This window comes from Pituophis catenifer, unplaced genomic scaffold, assembly GCF_029215685.1.
Source record: "Pituophis catenifer annectens isolate HBS135680 unplaced genomic scaffold, rPitCat1.0.hap2 SCAF_15, whole genome shotgun sequence".
Taxonomy (NCBI): domain Eukaryota; kingdom Metazoa; phylum Chordata; class Lepidosauria; order Squamata; family Colubridae; genus Pituophis; species Pituophis catenifer.
The window spans coordinates 5707543-5727880 of NW_027256895.1; the positions used below are offsets into that span (position 1 = coordinate 5707543).

A 20338-nucleotide genomic window follows, 5' to 3' on the forward strand; every position below is an offset into this window, starting at 1 on the left:
CTGTCCTATACTTAAGCCTCAGACTTAACCCAGACAAGACCGAACGGCTGTGGGTATTGCCTCCTAAAGACTATGTTGATTGTCCATCTTTGGTTCTGGGGGGGGGGAGAGAAACTGTCCTCCTCAGAATGGGCTCGCAATTTGGGCGTCCTCCTAGACTCACAGCTAAAATTAGAGCAACATCTGACAGCTGTGGCTAGGGGGACCTTTGCACAAGTTCGCCTGGTGCACCAATTGCGACCCTACTTGGATCGGGAGGCTCTCCTCACAGTCACTCATGCCCTTGTCACCTCATGGTTAGAATATTGCAACGCGCTCTACATGGGGCTACCCTTGAAAAGTGTTCAGAGGCAACAGTTGGTCCAGAATGCAGCTGCGCGAGCTGTTGTGGGTGCACCTAGATACACCCACATTCCACCAATTCTCCGCGAGCTGCACTGGCTCCCTATTGGTCTCTGGGCACAATTCAAGGTATTGGTTATTACCTTTAAAGCCCTACATAGCTCAGGGCCAGGTTATCTTCGAGACCTCCTTCTACCACATAGCTCCCAGTGACCGGTAAGATCCCACAGAGTTGGTCTCCTCCGGGTCCCGTCAGCTAAACAATGCTGGCTGGTGGGCCTGTGGGGGAGGACCTTCTCTGTGGCTGCCCCAGCTCTCTGGAACCAGTTACCTCCTGAGGTCCAGACCATCCCCACCCTATTGGCCTTCCGAAAAGCGGTAAAGACCTGGCTTTTCTGGCAGGCCTGGGGCCATTGATCTCGCTGTTGCGATCTTGTGAGATCTGGCCATGAATGGCGTGAATGGGTTTAATGTTTTAATTTTTAAATGTTTTTATAATGTTTTTTTTAAAATGCATTGTAAGCCACCCTGAATCTCCGGAGAAAGGCGGCATATAAATTGAACTAATAATAATAATACAATTTCAGACAAATGGCTGTCCAATCTCATCTTAAAAGTCTCCAGTGATGGGGCAATCATAACTTCTGAAGGCAAGCCATCACACTGATTGATTGTTCTCACTGTTAAGAAATTTTTTTCCTTAGTTCTAGATTGCTTCTCTCCTTGATTAGTTTTCACCCATTGTTTCTTGTCCTGCCCTCTTGTATTTCAGAGTATTTTAAAAAAATCAAAACAGTCTTCTTGTTTGTGTACAAAATCTTGGAAATTAAGTGATAACTTCCATGCATTATCCAAACAGTTAACTCAGGCCTGTAGTAGAGCTGGGGTTAATGCTTAGTTTCTCCTTCTTTTGTGTCTTTACAACATTAAACCTCTCACCATGGCTTGGAAAACTCATCTCCAAATCCATTCTAGTTGTTTGCTGACATTTTCCCAGACACAACAAATAATTAACAATGTGTGGCAGCAGCCCAAAAAGTCAAAAGCAATCCCAGGCTGCATTAACAGAGGGATAGAGTTAAGCTGTCATGAAGTTCTAATATCACTTTACAAAGCCTTAGTAAGACCACACTTTTGGAATACTGCATCCAGTTTTTGGTCACCACAATATAAAAACATAATTGAGACTCTACAAAGAGAGCAGAGAAGAGCAACAAGAATGATTCAGGGCATTGGGGGGGATGCAACCGGTTTAACAACCGGTTCGGTGACCACATGCACGCCTAACGCGCTTGCGCCCAGCGTTCATAATACAACAATTTGAAGCTCAGCTGCTTACCTTAACGTGACCCCGGTAAGTAGAACTGCAGAGGCACAAAAATCAGCTGTGCCACACGAATCAGCTGAGCCAGAAAGAAGGAAATATAGGACAGGATAGGGCGGGGGAGAGTGGGTGGGGCCACTGATCGTCGGAACTACTGGTTCACCCGAACCGATCCGAACTGGCTGAATCCCATCCCTGAATAGAGGCTGGAGGGTTAACATATGAAGAAGGGTTACAGGAATTGGGCATGTCTAGTCTAATGAAAAGAAGGACTAGGGATGACATGATAGCACTGTTCCAATATTTTTATTTTATTTTATTTTTTTAAATCAAGTTTTATTGGTTCCCCCCCCCACATTCACCCACATCTTTTTTGAACAGAGTATTGACCATATCTTATCTTATACAATTTAGCACTGTTCCAATATTTGAGGGGCTCCTACAAAGACAAGGGAATCAAACTATTTTCCAAAGCACCAAAAGGCAGGTCAAGAAACAATGGTTGGAAAACTAACCAAGGAGAAAAGCAACCTAGAACTAAGGAGACATTTCCTAATGGTGAGAACAATCAGCTAATGGAATAGCTTGCCTTCGGAAGGCATGGGTGCTTCATCACTGGAGGTTTTTAAGAAAAGACTGGACAACCATATTCTCCGGTAATGTTGTACTGCAAACTAGGGCATACAAAACCTTTGCTAGACCAATTCTGGAATACAGCTCATCCGTCTGGAACCCTCACTGCATATCGGACATTAATCAGTGGTGGGATTCAAGTAATTTAACAACTGGTTCTCTGCCCTAATAATTTCTTCCAACAGCCAGTTTGCCAAACTGCTCAGAAAGTTAACAAGCGGTTCTGGGGTCTGGGGAGGGCAAAAACAGCCTTCCCCACCCCTCTGGAGGGCCTCCAGAGGCTGAAAACAGCCCGTTTGGAAACCTCTGGTGGGACCGGAAGTTGGCAAACAGGCTGTTTCCGGCCTCCGGAGGGCCTCTGGGGGGGGGAGGCCGTTTTCACCCTCCCCAGACTCCTAGAAAGGCTCTGGAGGCTGGGGAGAAGAGAAAAATGGGCCTTCCCCACCAGCCCCCGAGGCCCTCTGGAGGCAGGAAACAGTCTGTTTCCCTACTTCTGGTGGGCCCAGAAGGCCCGAAAATCAGCTGGCCGGCACACACATGCGTGCCGGAGCTGAGCTCGTGTGCCCACCAATATGGCTATGAGTGCCACCTGTGGCAGGCATGCCATAGGTTCGCCATCATGGCCCTATACCATATCCGACAAATGGTTGTCCAATCTCTTCTTTAAAACCTCCAGTGTTGGAGTACCCACAATTTCTGGAGGCAAGTCATTCCACTGGTTACTTGTTTTGAATGTCAGGAATTTTCTCCTTAGTTCTAGGTTCTTCATGATTAATTTCCATCCATTGCTTCTTGTCCTGTTCTGTCCCCAACCCCACGCACACACACCAACAGACGTTCAGGAGTTAAAGACCAAATCAGCCGGCAAAATCCTTTTCCTTAAGATAACGGAACTTGGCAACAACCTAGTGGCTGCCTGCCAAGAGTTTATTATTTACAAAGAGGAGAGATAACTTCTCCCCACTTCTGATATATCAAAGGAAAGCAGCTCAATAATTACAATCAAGTCCAGAGATAGTCCAGTAAAGTCTTAAAGCAAAAGTCCGGCAATGCAGAATGGCGTGGAAGCTTTCAGCTTTGTTCGTCACAAGGTTTGACTGGCTACCACACTCCCTTTTATATCCTGTGGGGTGTGGTCCAGTGACTCAGCCTAATCTCGGGCACGCCCTTTCTTCTGTTGCACGCACTTATCTCTGCGACGCTGGCGTGGATCCAGCCAAGACTCATTGCCCTCATCACTGTCCATCTGTGGCTGCGTAGACATGCATGGCCCCGGCCCTATCTCTTGCTCTTCAGCGGACACAGAAGCATTGCCAGAGAGGAGGGTCCTGGAGAGGGAGGCCTTGCCAACTCCTCTCCTTCCCTCTCAGAGTCCTCTCCTGCCGATGACACAGGCTCAGGTAACGGAGCAACAACAGTCCTGCCTTCAGGTACTTTGGAGGATAGGTTGATCCCCTCTTCTGTGGCAGCCCCTTAAATATTGGCACACTGCTATCATGTCACCCGTGGTTCTTCTTTGCATTAAACTAGACATGCCCAGTTCCTGCAACCGTTCTTTATATGTTTTTTTCCTCCAGACCCCTAATCATCTTTGTTGCTCCAGATTCTTTCTGGAGTCTCAATATACAGTATATTAATTTTTTATATCACAGTGACCAAAACTGGATGCAATATTCCAAGTGCAGTCTTACCAAGGACACGCTTGGAATCTCAGATACTGTAAAAAAAAAAAAAATCTCCTTGAAGGCAAATCTCACTTTATGATATTTAGGAGATTGAAGCAATTGGTCAATCTACTAGGTGAAGGAAAGAAATAACAATGAGGAAACCTTTGCAATCTATAGGCCCTGATGGCGAACCTATGGCAGGCAGGCCACAGTTGGCATGCAGAGCCCTCTGTGCGGACACGCGAGCTGTCACCCAGCTCAGCTCCATTGCGCATGTGCGGGTATGCTTCCCACCGGCCAGCTGATTTTTGGGATGTGCGGGGGGCAAGGCACATGCGGGAGACCCGCGTGCCTGTGGGAGACACACATGCATGTGGAGTGGGGTCATGCGTGCAGGTGCAGGGGGCGGGGGTCACGCACACATTCGCGGGGGATGGGGGAGCATGGATGGGTGCGGTGTACCCACACACCCCATTTTTGGGGACAGGAGGCTTTAGGGAGGCCTGGTAGGCCCAAAACAGGGCATGGAAGGGAGCAGCATGTCCCCTCACACTCCATTTTTGGACCCAGGAGGCTGCAGGGAGGCCTGGGAGGCCCAAAATGGGGCATGGAAGGGAGCAGCGTCCCCCCCACAGCCCATTTTAGAGCCCAGGAGGCTGCAGGGAGGCCTGCTAGGCCCAAAACAGTGTGTGTGTGTGTGTGTGTAGGTGCGGTGCTCTCCCTCACAGCCCATTTTTGGGCCCAGGAGACTGCAGGGAGGCCTAGGCCAAAAACAGGGGCGGGGGAGTCATGCTCACATGCGTGGGGGGTGGAGGTAGCATGGGCGGGGGTTGTGTGCACATGCGCAGGTAGGGGCTGCACTGCATTATGGGTGCCGGCTTGCATGCACACAAGAGCTTGCATGCTTTCAGCACATGACATGAAAAAGGTTATCCAGCACTGCTATACGCCAATGTAAACCAGTACTTGAAGATTTATTGGACAAAACTATATTTCAGTTGGGACTTGGAAGTTAGAACTTTCCTGAATTACAAAAGACTGAACGTTTTCCTGCTAACAACAAGGACATCCTTGTTGATATAGCCAGTTGGTGCCATCACTGACTATTGGGGGTGAGTCGTTGGCCCCCATGGAGAGGGCTCGCAACTTGGACGTCCTCCTGGATACATGGCTGTCCTTAGAAGAACATCTGACGGCTGTGGCCAGGGGGACTTTCTATCAGATTCGCCTGATTCGCCAGTTGCGTCCCTTTCTGGATCGGGACTCCTTATGCATGGTCACTCATGCCTTCGTTGCTTCCCGCCTGGACTACTGTAATGCTCTCTACATGGGGCTCCCCTTAAGGAGTACCCGGAGGCTCCAACTGATCCAGAACGTGGCCGCGCGGGTGGTTATGGGAGCGACATGGTGTTCCCACATAACACCTCTCCTGCACGAGCTGCACTGGCTCCTGGTGGTCTTCCGGATGTGCTTCAAGGTATTGGTTACTACCTTTAGAGTGCTCCATGGCTTAGGACCTGGGTACTTACGAGACCGCCTTCTGCCACTGATAGCCTCTCACCGGCCAGTACGCTCCCACAGAGAGGGGCTCCTCAGGGTGCAGTCAGCCAAACAGTGTCAACTGGTGGCCCCCAGGGGGAGAGCCTTCTCTGTGGGGGCACCTGCCCTTTGGAACGAGCTCCCCCCAGAGATACGGAGGATCCCAGATTTACTCACTTTCCGCCGTGCCCTCAAGACTTTTTTATTCCAACAAGTAGGGCTGGCCTAACTCTTTTTAATTGTTTAATTTTAATTCGAATTCGTTTTTAAATATAGGGGTGTTTTTAATTAGTATGGGCCAAATTTATTTAATATGTTTTTTAAATTGTTTTTTAAATTTTATATTGTATCTGTTTTATCTATGGCTGTTCACCGCCCTGAGTCCTTCGGGAGTAGGGCGGTATATAAATCTAAATAAACTCAAACTCAAACATCCCAAGTCCTACTTAAAACCAACTTATATAGAGATCTAGAATTAGAAACCACCTTTTGCCCTAAGTACCCGGGTTCTTCTGACTCCTGTCGGGACTCTCTGATCACCAGAAACATGTTAACGGAGTCATCCCAAGTCAATGAAGATTTTGTGCAGATTGTCACAGTTTTATTCAACGAAGCATCCTGATATCCAGAGATGGTATTCAGCCGGTTCGGGCATGAACCGGTAGCGGAAATCACGGGTGGGGTGGACGCCCACCGTCCCTGGCTCTATGCCATCCTATTTAGGCACGTTTTTGAGGCTGGGCGCATGCGTGAAAGGCAATCACGCCAGCAAAACGCATGCGCGGAAGGCCGGGTGCATGCGTCGACGGGGCACATGTACTCAAATCAGCAAACCTGTTTATTTTATTTATTTTTTATTTTATTAAATTTCTATACCGCACTACTCCCGAAGGACTCAGGGCGGTGAACAGCCACAAGATAAAACACATACATACAAAAATTTAAAATAGAATAAAAACGAATTAAATAATTTGGCTGAACCAATTTAAAATACCCCATAATTTAAAAACAAATTAAAATTTACATTTAAAAAGGGGAGAAGATTTAGGCCAGGCCAGCTTGATGAAATAAAAAAGTCTTAAGCACGCGACGGAAGGTGCGCAGATCCGAGATCCTCCGTATCTCCAGGGGGAGCTCGTTCCAGATCGTAGGTGCCCCCACAGAGAAGGCTCTCCCCCTAGGGGCCGCCAGTCGACATTGTTTGGCCGATGGCACCCAGAGGAGCCCCTCTCTATGGGAGCGTACTGGCCGGTGGGAGGCTATTGGTGGTAGCAGGCGGTCCCGTAGATAACCAGGTCCTAAGCCATGGAGCGCTTTAAAGGTGATGACCAGAACCTTGAAGCACTCGGAAGACCACCGGGAGCCAGTGCAGCTCACCCAGGAGAGGTGTTACATGGAAACTCCACGTCGCTCCCATAACCACCCGTGCAGCCGCACTCTGCGCCAGTTGGAGCCTTCGAGTGCATCTCAAGGGGAGTCCCATGTAGAGAGCGTTACAATAGTCCAGACCAGAGGTGATGAGGGCATGAGTGACTGTGTGTAGAGAGTCCCGATCTAGAAAGGGACGCAACTGGCGGATCAGGCGAACCTGATGAAAAATCCTCCCGGTCACGGCCGTCACGTGCTCTTCTAAAGACAGCCGTGAATCCAGGAGGATGCCCAAGTTGCGAGCCCTTTCCATGGGGGCCAGTGATTCGCCCCCAATAGTCAGTGATGGAACCAGCTGATTATATCGGGATGTCAGAAACCACAGCCACTCAGTCTTGGATGGGTTGAGCCTGAGCCTCAACCCATCAACCCATGTTAGGAAAGTAAGTGACTACTACCCCTGCCGATATCCCATTCTAAAAAAACAGATAAAGAAATCAATTCATATAACTATCCAGCCTGGGATGGAAAACTTTCCATCACTGGAAATGACATTTGGTGTTTTGGTGGGAAGACATGGATTTTAATGACTGGGGATTGTGTAGCAAAAGTGTGTGGCTCCTGACATTCACACAAGTAGAACCAGGTTTTTCCATCCCAGCCCCAATTCTTTTGGGACAATGTGCATTATTGCATAATCTGAACGGGAATAGCATTATACTACTCACAACACACACACACACACGTTTTGTGTGACTAATTCTCTCTCCCCCCTCCCCGTTTAACCGGATTAAGCTCGTGATTGTTTATGTTTTGATAAAACTAATGAATGCTTATTTATACACTCTGTTTTTGTGAAGATCTGTTTGTTTACTCTGAACATATATATTTATATACCTTGTTTGTGCCTCTTCTAATATTAAAATTAGCTGATGAAAAGAAATGTCAAGCTGGAAGGAAATTGCTTAAAGCAAGAGAAGAAGAGGAACGAAAGGTGAAGTTTGACTCTCTTCAGCCATACTTCCTGTTTTGAATGCACGTAGGGTAGACTCGTGAATACATGTGGTAGCAAGCTTCATCAAGCATAGCTTTTAAAGGTTAATTTCTGCAGGCCTACAGAAATTGAGTTCAAAAACTGTCTGTCTGTCTGTCTGTCTATCTATCTATCTATCTATCTATCTATCTATCTATCTATCTATCTATCATCATTTCTCTCTCCATCCATCCTCTATCATCTACCATCCTATCTACCATCCTATCTACCTAGCTACCTACCTATATAGCTACCTATTTACCTCTCTCTCTCCCTATCAATCAATCTATCATCTATCTATCTATCTATCTATCTATCTATCTATCTATCTATCTATCTATCATCTACCTACCTACCTATCTCTCTATCATCTCTCATCTCTCTCTATCCATCCATCCATCCATCCATCCATCCATCAATCCATCCATCCATCCATCCATCCATCCATCAGCTATCATCCTATCATCTATCTACCTACCTACCTATATATCCATCTATCCATTTATCCATCTATTCATCTATCCATCTACCCATCTATCCATCTATCCATCTCTCTGTCTCTCCCCCTACCTACCTATCATCTGCCTACCTGCCTACCTTCCTACTTGCCTACCTGCCTACCTGCCTGCCTATCTATCTATCTATCTATCTATCTATCTATCTATCTATCTATCTATCTATCTATCTATCATTTCTCTCTCCATCCATCCTCTATCATCTACCATCCTAGCTACCTAGCTACCTACTTAGCTACCTATTTACCTCTCTCTCTCTCTCTCATCTACCTACCTATCTCTCTATCATCTCTCATCTCTCTCTATCCATCCATCCATCCATCATCATCTATCATCCTATCTATCATCTACCTACCTATATATCCATCTATCCATCTATCCATCTATCCATCTCTCTCTCTCTCCTCCTACCTACCTATCATCTATCTACCTGCCTACCTGCCTGCCTGCCTGCCTATCTATCTATCTATCTATCTATCTATCTATCTATCTATCTATCTATCTATCTATCATCTATCTGTCTATCTATCTATCTATCTATCTATCTATCTATCTATCTATCTATCTATCTATCTATCTATCTATCTCATCCTCAGGATCTTCTCAAAGATCTGAACAGACACAGGAACTTCCTAGAGGTAGAGGCCAGAAATTAAACAGTGATGGAAATTATGAAGGAGTGGGATGGACAGACACCAATGAGCTTAGCATTCTTTTGTATTATGTCTTCGTTCTTCTGTTCCAATTGCAATGACATGCTCGCGCTCTTTGTCCTTGTTACATGCATTTACTCATTTATTCATTAAACTTTGCTGCCACGAGATGACATGTTTCTGGTGAAAGAGTCATTTTGAGACGATCACAATGTTACACTATTTTCAACATCCAAGAGCAAGACTACACTAAACTTGGGATTTGATTGCAAAAAGGTGTCTCCACAATTGTAGGAACACCTCTGCAACTTCCATCCATAACTTTTTTTAAAAAAAAATCAACCATGCCTTCCTGGAAGTGTTGCCTTCTGAAACTGCCATTCTAATTCTGAAAGGAGATGTGGCTATTTTTAAGAGTTTCAGGCTCTTTTTTTTTGGTGCTCTGAAACACCATTTTGGAATTCAATTGAAAATGTTCTCGATTTCTCGTTTATTCCTTCCCGCTTCCTTAACCACACTGACCATGTAAGCATTCGTGCATTCGGTTTGGATACTTCTCTCAGTTACAATTTAACAACTCTTGGTTTCAAGATAGGTTTAAGTGTTTAGCATCCCTTGCCAACCTCAGCAGTAGGAAGTTAGCACCCGCCCCTCTCCTAGAAAAATGAAATATTCGAGGAAATATTAAAAAGGCAGAATATTATATTTCCCTGGATGAGAAATGGAGAAACATGTTTTTAGGCAGGAAACAGACTCACTCTTAATAGCCCCCACTCTCCTTAATAGCCCACAGCAGATGTCAGCACTTAAGAGATAAAGAGATAGCTGCATCTTGTTGTTGTTAGTCGCAAAGTCGTGTCCGACCCATTGTGACCCCATGGACAATGTTCCTCCAGGCCTTCCTGTCCTCTACCATCTTCTGGAATCCATTTAAACTCATGCCTACTGCTTCAGTGACTCCATCAAGTCACCTCATTCTCTGTCGTCCCTTTCTTCTTTTGCCCTCAATCGTTCCCAGCATTAGGTTCTTCTCCAGTGAATCCTTCTTTCTCATTAGGTGGCCAAAGTGTTTGAGTTTCACCTTCAGGATCTGGCCTTCTAAAGAGCAGTCAAGGTACTAACCAGTTTGATCACCTTGCAGTCCAAGGGATTCGCCGGAGTCTTCTCCAGCACCAGAGTTCAAAGGCCTCAATTCTTTGGCGCTCAGCCCTTATGGTCCAACTTTCACAGCCATACATTGCAACTGGGAAAACCATAACCTTGACTATACGGTCTATTTATAGGAAAATGCCCTCACCCAAGATCCCAAAAAGGTAGGATTAGCCCCCTACCCACCTAGCAACAGAACTCACCACCTGGCACCTGGCAAGATTACATCACCCAGCAAGGCTCAACCAAGCTTGGGACTCAGGACAGACTACAGCGTTGCCCCTGCATGGCCCCATGGGAGTCTGACAATCAATCAGAATAGAAGCTCAAATTCAAAGCTCAACAGAGGGTATAAAACCAAGGCACTCTCAACATCTAGGCCCTTTTCTGCTCAGGAACTCAAGCCATGTGATTCTGTTCATCAATAAACCTTCTTTCCGAGCAACTTCCATGAATCCAGTGTCTTTCCCCCCACTTGGATCTAAACCCAGAAGGATATTTCTTCCAACCTGGCCTTCCAGAGTTTTGTAGCAATGACTAAAAATTCCTTTAGCCCACTTAAGGAAGAGAAGTTTAATCGAATAGTAGTTCAGACATTGTGTGCTAGAATCCAGGAATCGAAATCCAACCCAACATGGAACATCAGTTTGGACAAGCTTTGCTAGAAGAGTGGCAATTACTGTAATGGAATGTAGTCTGGATGTTGAGGAGGGAGTGGGTGCACTCCAAAGAAGCTAGAGATAACTCAGTTCAGATAGTTTGGGGGTGTCAAACTCAAGGTGTTTAGATCTGGCCCAAGAGGCCGTCCTGAAAATAGCAAAGGACCAGCCCACAGTGCCACTGCCAGTGAAAATGGTATGTCAACTTGCAGAGCTTTTCAAACCAGCTTTCAAGTTGCCATAAGCAGGAGGGTGGGAGGGTGAGAACTGACGAAACTTCTCGGCTGCCCCAACGGAGAATACATTCCACACATGCCTTTTTCCAGATTGTATCCTAGGTTCTCGGAGTCAGCAGGAGGGGTGGGGTTTATACAGCCCGCCAACATGATCCATTAGAGAATGTGATTTATGACATGCCCAGGAAGGAAGGGGGAGTCAGGGTCATGGGGCCCCATAAATCACGTGGGAGTCAGAGCTGACTCCATTTGAGTAATTGCCAGAATGTTGCTCCTAATAAATGACTGGATTTCTTTTGAAACTTGGCTCGAGGCTCATCTTTCAGAAACTTCACATGGAGCTCTGGAGGGCCCTCTGTTTTCGGCCATGACAGCCTCCTGCAGCCCTCTGACAGTGAAACAGAGCTTGGGCAGGCCACGCGCAGCCTGCCCAGGTTCCATTTTTGGCTGCAAAAGCCTCCTGCAACCCTCTGCCAATGAAAACAGAGCTTGGGGAGGCTGCGCAAGCTGGCCACGCCCCCCCTGGCCATGCTTTCCCACCCCCCCCAGGTCAAACACCACCCTGATGCAGCCCTCAAGTTTAACACCCCTGAGATAGTTTGTGTGAGAAAAATAAGGTGAAGAGAGCACCTCCCTAATAGTTGCCAGAGTACATGCTTTATGATGGGGGTAGCATGCTTTAGTTAGGCAAGGTTCCGTCTATAGGTAAGGAACAATAAAAAATCTGCTTTGAAGAATCACAATGTGTCTTTTTTGGGGTTTTGAACTCTGACAATTGCTTCATTAAGATCACACTTGGAACACTGCATCTAGTTTTGATTGCCACAATGTAAAAAAAGGATGTTGAGACTCTAAAAAGAGTGCAGAGAAGAGCATCAAAGATGATTAGGGGACTGGAGGTTAAAACATATGAAGAATGGTTGCAGGAACTGGGCATGTCTAGTTTAATGAAAAGAAGGACTAGGGGAGACATGATAGCAGTGTTCCAATATCTCAGGGGCTATCACAAAGAAGAGGGAGCCAAGCACCTGACGGTAGGACAAGAAGCAATGGATGGAAACTAATCAAGGAGAGAAGCAACCTAGAGCTATGGAGAATTTTCCTGACAGTGAGAACAATGAATCAGTGGAACAACTTGCCTCCCGAAGTTGTGAATGCTCCAACACTGGAAGTTTTTAAGATGTTGGATAACCATTTGTCTGAAGTGGTGTAGGGTTTCCTGCCTAAGCAGGGGGTTGGACTAGAAGACCTCCAAGGTCCCTTCCAACTCTGTTATTCTGTTTCCCCAATACCTTAACATGGGGTGCCATCAGTGGTGAAATCCAAATTTTTTTACTACTGGTTCTGTGGGCGTGGCTTGGTGGGTGTTATGTGGCTTGGTGGGCATGGCAGGGGAAGAATATTGCAAAATCCCCATTCCAGTGGTGGGTTTCAAATTTTTTTACTACCGATTCTGTGGGTGTGGCTTGGTGGGTGTGGCATGGCTTGGTGGGCGTGGCAGGGGAAGGATACTGTAAAATCTCCATTCCCACTCCACTCCAGGGGAAAGATACTGTAAAATCTCCATTGCCTCCCCAATCATCTGGGACTTGGGAGGCAGAGAATAGATGGGGGTGGAGCCAGTCAGAATTTTTACTACCGGTTCTCCAAAATACTCAAAATTTCCACTACTGGTTCTCCAGAACTGGTCAGAACCTGCTGAAACCCACCTCTGCCCCATTCCCTCCCCACTCCAGGGGAAGGATACTGCAAAACCCCCATTCCCTCCCCACTCCTGGCGGGAGGATATTGCAAAATCTCCATTCCCACCCCACTCTGGGGCCAGCCAGAGGTGATATTTGCCGGTTCTCTGAACTGCTCAAAATTTCTGCTACCGGTTCTCCAGAACCTGTCAGAACCTGCTGGATTTCACCCCTGGCTGCCATCATTATTCAACAGAAACATGGAAACCTTGTGATTGACATGTGGCTCAGGGCAAAAGGAGACCATGTACCATTGTTAACTGCCATTAAAATTCAATTGTATAGAATGTGAAGGATGTGTGTTTTTATATGTATAATGTACACTGAAGATGGCATTTAATTTCGTTGTAAGAGGTGCAGTGGCAGTAAAGTAAAGCAAACTAACTAAAGACAATAAGTCTATCATTTCAGCATAGCACCCAGATTCTAGGCTGCGAGTTTGCAAAACACCAACAGTCCCATTTATTATCCAGCTGCTGAGATGTAATGGTATGTAGGAATATCTTAGAAGGCAGAAGGAAGACCAGAAGCTTAGAGAACAGAGGGACAGGGCTATAGAACATGGCTTGGAAGGAACCCTCCCTAGTTTTGGTAGAGTAAATGTAAGGAAGGGGAGAGGTGTCTTTCAGACTTACAAGCAGAGGTATTATTCAGGTGGTTCGGCCCGGTTTGGTCAAACCGGAAACGGAAATCTCTACCCACCCTGGCTCTATGCCATCCTATTTAGGTACATATTTTTAAGCTGGGCACATGCGCAGAAGGTGCTCGGATGAGTGAAGCGCATGCACAGAAGGCCAGGTGTATGTGCAGAAGGCAGGCAGGCGTGTGCACGAACCGGGTGCTTGTGTGCGCGGCGGATCGGTAGTAACAAAATATGAAATCCACATTTCACAGAAGAATCTTGCTTACAAGATTCTGCCTCTGAAACCTTACAGTAGGGTTGGAACTTCTGATCTGGATTACACAGAATAGAAGAACCAAATTGGAAGGGACCTTGGTGGGCCTTCTAGTCCAACCTCCCTGCTCAAGGTGGAGATCCTACACCAGTGATGGCTAACCTTTTTGCCATCGCGTGCCAAAAGCAGGGGGAGCACGAAGGGGTCGCGTGTGCCTGTCCACACCCATAATTCTATGTGCCCCACCCCCACGCATGCATACGTGACCCCCTGTGTCCCCCCCGCTTTTGGCATGCGATGGTACGGTGGGCCCAGTAGCCCGTTTTTTGCTCTCCCAGCAAACAGCAAACGGGCTGTTTTGGGGAAGGTGCCCTCCCAAGGCTCCCAGAAAAGCTCTGGAGCTTGGGGAGAGCGAAAAATGGGCCTTCCCCACCCAGGCCTTCCGGAGGCAGGAAACAGCCTGTTTCTCTACTTCCAGTGGGCCCAGACGGCCTGAAAATCAGCTGGTGGAGCTGAGCTCGCGTGCCCACCGATATGGCTCTGTGTGCCACCTGTGGCACGCATGCCATAGGTTCGCCATCACAGTCCTACACCATTCCAGACAAATGGCTGTCCAATCTCTTCTTGAAAATCTCCAGTGATGGAGCACTCGTGACTTCTGGAGGCAACCCTTTCCACAGTTGCTGTGATTGTTCTCACTGTCAGGAAATTTCTCCTTAGTTCTAGAGTTGGATCTCTCCTTGATAAATTGCTATCTGTTACTTCTCCTACTTGGGAGAATAGGTTGACAGTATTACTTGGTTTGTTGTGTGGATGTTTGGGTGGTTTAGGGGTGGAGAATTAGGGGTGGATTAGGATTATTAGGATCTAGGATTCCTAGATCCCTCTCACAGTTGCTACTGAGTCTGGTATCATGAATGAAATTAAAGGGACAGAAAAGTAAAGTCATACACTTAGGTAAGAAAAACCAAAAGTACAAATATAAACTGGGTGAAATCAGGCTTAATAGCAGTAACTGTGAGAGGGATCTTGGAGTCTTAGTGGACAACCAGCTAAATATGAGCCAACAGTGTGCGGCGGCAGCCAAAAAAGCCAATGCAATCCTAAATTGCATTATCAGAGGGATACAATCAAGAAGAAGTGAGGTACTAATACCAATCTATAAAGCCTTAGTAAGACCACAGTTAGAGTACTGCATCCAGTTTTGGTCACCACACTATAAAAAAAGATGTTGAGACTCTAGAAAGAGTGCAGAGAAGAGCAACCAAGATGATGAGGGGACTGGAGACTAAAACATATGAAGAACGGTTGCAGAAACTGGGCCTGGCTAGTCTAGTGAAGAGAAGGACCAGGGGAGACATGATAGAAGTCTTCCAATATTTGAGGGGCTGCCACAGAGAGGAAGGGGTCAAGCTATTTTCCAAAGCATCTGTAGGCCAAACAAGGAATAATGGATGGAAATTGAACAAGGAGAGATTCAACCTGGAAATAAGGAGAAATTTTCTGACAGTGAGAACAATCCACCAATGGAACAGCTTGCCTTGTGAAGCTGTGGGAGCTTCATCACTGGAGGTTTTCAAGAAGAGATTGGACTGCCATTTGTCAGAAATGGTGTAGGGTCTCCTGCTTGGGTGGGGGGTTGGACTAGATGACCTACAAGGTCCCTTCCAACTCTGTAAATCTGTTAATCTGTATCACCTATTCTATACCTGTGCATTTATTTTTTTCTTACCTTAACTTTTCTCAGATTTTATTAGATAGGGCCCAGTCCTGTTTTAAAACAAAGGCTTACTAGCTCTCTTTTTGCAATAGGTGGGAAAGTCGGTAGAAACAACCAGAGATAGAAAAAAGCTAAATTTCTATATTATTATCCAATCCCACATAACAAGGATGTCCACATAGCTGTTCTAAATGTCAGAAATGAACAAACATAGGATTAATTCCACCACGATCATTGAATGATAGTAGAATTAAAAAAAAAAACAATTAGTGGGCTAAAATATTTTTTAAAAGTACCACCTGACTCATGGTGCTGTTAAATTTATGGTTTTTTAGTCTCCATGTTGCCACCCACCCACCCCCCAAAAAATTGAGGCAAGAAAAATGAGCCATGTGGGACATTCCGTTGATGACAAATGATATATATTTATTTTGGAAAGCAGAAGAAACATCTAACTGTTGAGAACCTCAATGCTAAAAACTTCTGGCACATTTCATCGATGACATGCTATTTTTTCCAGGAGATAATTTATTGTAGCCGCAGTGAAAAATCTTCTTGCTCCATTTCTTCCTGATGTTTGCTGTTTGTGACAAAATGGCCGACATCATCAGTTGATGGTCTCCTAACTCATTGTCACCCTGAGAACAGATGTATCCTGTTTACACCAAGAGCTGCAGCTGAAACTTCCAATTTGAGACCAAGGCTTACAAGTGATAGATTCATAACTTGAGAAGAAGAACTCAAGATATGCTTTGAATAGAAACTTAACTTCCGTTTGTGATTTGACTCAGCGAGAGGTGAAAACACCGGGTTTGGTGGGGGAAAACCAAACTAGAATGCATTAAAAAAAAACTAGAATGTTTTTAAAAAAAATGTCATGGAGGACAGCATTTCTCATACTTGATAGCTTTAAGATGTGTGGACTTCAACTCCCAGAATTTCCCAGCCAGCCTATGCTGGCTTAAAGCCACCATCTTAAAGCCACCAACACTGAGAAATATTGATATTCCCTGCCTGACTCAACACTGAGAAATATTGATATTCCCTGCCTGACCCAAAAGGGTGGAAAGATTTATGTGATTAGAAAGAAGATATTTTTTAAACATAACAGTGGCATAGCTAAAAATTAGAAAGGGGATAAAGAATGGAAGATTATACCCTGTTTCCCTGAAAATAAGACCCAACTGGAAAATAAGCCCTGGCATGACATTTCAAGATGCTTGTAATATAAGCCCTACCCTAAAAATAAGCCCCAGTTAAGATCATTAGCCAGAAAAACACAATTAGTACCGTATTTCTCCAAAAATAAGATCTAACCAGAAAATAAGCCCTAATGCATCTTTTGGAGCTAAAAAATAATATAAGACCCGGTCTTATTTTCGGGGAATCACGGTAATTTAATATAAATCTGTGTATAACTATTAGAAGTGTCTAAGTTTGTTAAACACGACAAATATGATTATTAAATTTTTATTTGTAGTACCCTGTTTCCCCCAAAATAAGACATCCCCTGATAATAAACCCAATCGGGCTTTTGAGCACATGGCAATAAGACCAAGCACTTATTTCAGGATTATATATATATATATATATATATATATATATATATATATATATATATATATATATATATATATATATATGGAAGGGTCTTATTTTCAGGGAAACATGGTAAAAGAAGTGTCATTTAGAATTTGTACATTGGTGTCAAAATAATAGACTGAAATATCGAATAATCAAAGAATGAAAGATTATAATTCAACAAAATACTGTATGTGTACTCTTACTAAAATTTTATAAGATTGTCAACTGTATTAAATATGAAGCATATCGTTCTATTTGTACTAAAATGTAAGACACTCCGGTACCACACTGTTCACACAATGATATGTTCGTAAAAAACAAAAAAAATAAAAAAAAACTTTTTGAAAAAAAGTGTGGAAAGATTTTTATGTAGCACTTTGTAGGGATCAACAGGATTTCCCATAGAAAAACCTCTAGGTCAAACATATCTGCTCCATAATGATAGGTCCATATTATGATAGCAATTTCCTCCCTTTTTCTCTCTGTTATTGAGATTGTAAAATAAGACCCTGTTTCCCAAAAATAAAAGTAAAAAAGATGTGGAGACTCTAGAAAGAGTGCAGAGAAGAGCAACAAAGATGATTAGGGGACTGGAGGCTAAAACATATGAAGAACGGTTGCAGGAACTGGGTATGTCTAGTTTAATGAAAAGAAGGACTAGGGGAGATATGATAGCAGTGTTCCAATATCTCAGGGGCTGCCCCAAAGAAGAGGGAGTCAAGCTATTCTCCAAAGCACCTGAGGGCAGGAGAAGAAGCAATGGGTGGAAACTAACCAAGGAGAGAAGCAACTTAGAACTAAAGAGAAATTTCCTGAATGTTAGAACAATTTATCAGTGGAACAACTTGCCTCCAGAAGTTGTGAATGCTCCAACATTGGAAGTTTTAAAGAAGATGCTGGATAATCATTTGTCTGAAGTGGTGTAGGGTTTCCTGCCTAAGCAGTGGGTTGGAGTAGAAGACCTCCAAGGTCCCTTCCAACTCTGTTATTCCATTCCATTCCATTCCATTCCATTCCATTCCATTCCATTCCATTCCATTCCATTCCATTCCATTCCACTCCACTCTACTCTACTCTATTCTCTGTGGAGAACTTTGCAATTCTGAAACACAAGAGTTTTATGTATTCAGTGAAGCTTACTCTTGGGTAAATACCCCAACAGGATGATCTTAAAACTGAAAGAAACCCCAAAATCGGTAACAAAACGTTATGGCTAAGTAATAAGGCCATGCAATGAGAAGGTTATCATTATGGGACAGAACAAATGTCTGCAGAGGTGTCCTATCTTATATATGAACGTTATTAAATATTTGGGTTACATTTTATTCATTGCACTGGATTTATGGCTGTAGCAGTTTTATTTACTTTGCTTTCAGGATTGCAACGTGAGGCATATTTGTTGAGAAATCTCACCATTTCTCAGGCAAGATTATGGGTTATGGGTTTCCCTTAATCCTCTGGGGTGGTTTTATTTACTCATTTATTTGTCACAATAAAACCTATTAAGGATATGTTGAACCAATGAGGCACAATTGAATAAACTATTTTCAGGTTGATAAAATGACCACCCAGATTATTGGGGGCAATATACTGATTCTGTAAACCGCTTAGAGAGAGAACTGTAAAGCAACTGTAAAGTGGTATATAAGTCTAAGTTAGGACAGCATAATTCTGCTATTGCTATTTAGGACAGAACTATGGTGAAATTTACAACTTCTCTAATTTCCGAACAGTCTAGAGTCAAACTTGAAAACATCTGTACCTGGGAACATTTGTTATTGATTTCCATCCTGTTTTTAAGAGCTTATTTCTCCTTTTTCTTGTAAACATTTCCACCGCCGGTACTTAGGCCATACATTTGTGCCTTTTTATGTATAAGGTTCCCCCCTTCTATTTAGAATAGAATAGAATAACAGAGTTGGAAGGGACCTTGGAGGTCTTCTAGTCCAACCTCCTGCTTAGGCAGGAAACCCTACAGTACTTCGGACAAATGGTTATCCAACATCTTCTTAAAAACCTCCAGTGTTGGAGCATTCCCAACTTCTGGAGGCAAGTTGTTCCACTGATTAATGGTTCTAATTGTCAGGAAATTTCTCCTTAGTTCTAAGTTGCTTTTCTCCTTGATTAGTTTCCACCCATTGCTTCTTGTCCTGCCCTCGGGTGCTTTGGAGAATAGCTTGACTTCCTCTTCTTTGTGGCAGCCCCTGAGATATTGGAACACTGCTATCATGTCTCCCCTAGTCCTTCTTTTCATCAAACTAGACATACCCAGTTCCTGCAACCGTTCTTCATATGTTTTAGCCTCCAGTCCCCTCATCCTCTTTGTTGCTCTTCTCTGAACTCTTTCTAGAGTCTCCACATCTTTTTTACATCGTGGCGACCAAAATTGGATGCAATATTCCAAGCGTGGCCTTACCAAGGCATTATAAAGTGGTATTAACACTTCACGTGATCTTGATTCTATCCCTCTGTTTATGCAGCCTAGAACTGTATTGGCTTTTTTGGCAGCTGCTGCACACAGTTGGCTCATATTTAAACGTTTGTCCACAAGGACTCCAAGATCCCTCTCACAGTTACTACCATTGAGCAAGGTACCACATATACTGTACCTGTGCATTTTGTTTTTCTTGCCTAAATGTAGAACCTTACATTTTAATCACGTCTGATTCTTGGAGACAAATCCCTGCAGTTTTATTGGCCAGGTTTTTCAGTAGTAGTTTGCCATTGCCTCCTTCCTAGGGATGAGGGAAAGCGACTGGCTCAAAATCATTCAGTTTGGTGCCCAAAGTGAGACTAGAACTCTCAGCCTTCCAGTTTCTTTTCTAATGCCTTAATTGCTACACCCAGCTGGCTCTTACTAACAAATGCCATCAATTTGATTGTGATGACTTGAGTCAACTCCCACTGGATGTAAAATCAATGCTTACTGCAGGTCCTCCAACTCCCACCCCTCCTTTTTAAAAAAGATAAGAGACAAAGAATAATACTGTATATAGGTAGAAAAAGAAACTTTATGTAGCAGCAAAATTTACAGAATGCTTCCACTTAATGAGAAAATTATATGATGGGGAACAAGAAAAATAATATAGTCAGATTCAGTGCAACTATAGAAGTTAAAAAAAAAAAATCCAGAAAAAATAAGCAACGATTTTACGAATAGTGCAGTACACAGCATAAAACGTAGCACAATATAATGAAATGCAGCAAAAAATCTGTTTTAATGCAGTTTATATAGCAGAGGAGGGCAAAATTTAGTGCTAAGAGGATAAAATAAATGC

At 44.2% G+C, this 20338-nt stretch overlaps 1 gene segment (V, D, J or C); it reads right to left on the reverse strand.

Moving 5' to 3' along the window:
• The window catches only part of LOC139324591 (Ig gamma-2C chain C region-like), a 172441-nt gene that overhangs the window by 81882 nt on the left and 70221 nt on the right, over positions 1 to 20338 (reverse strand).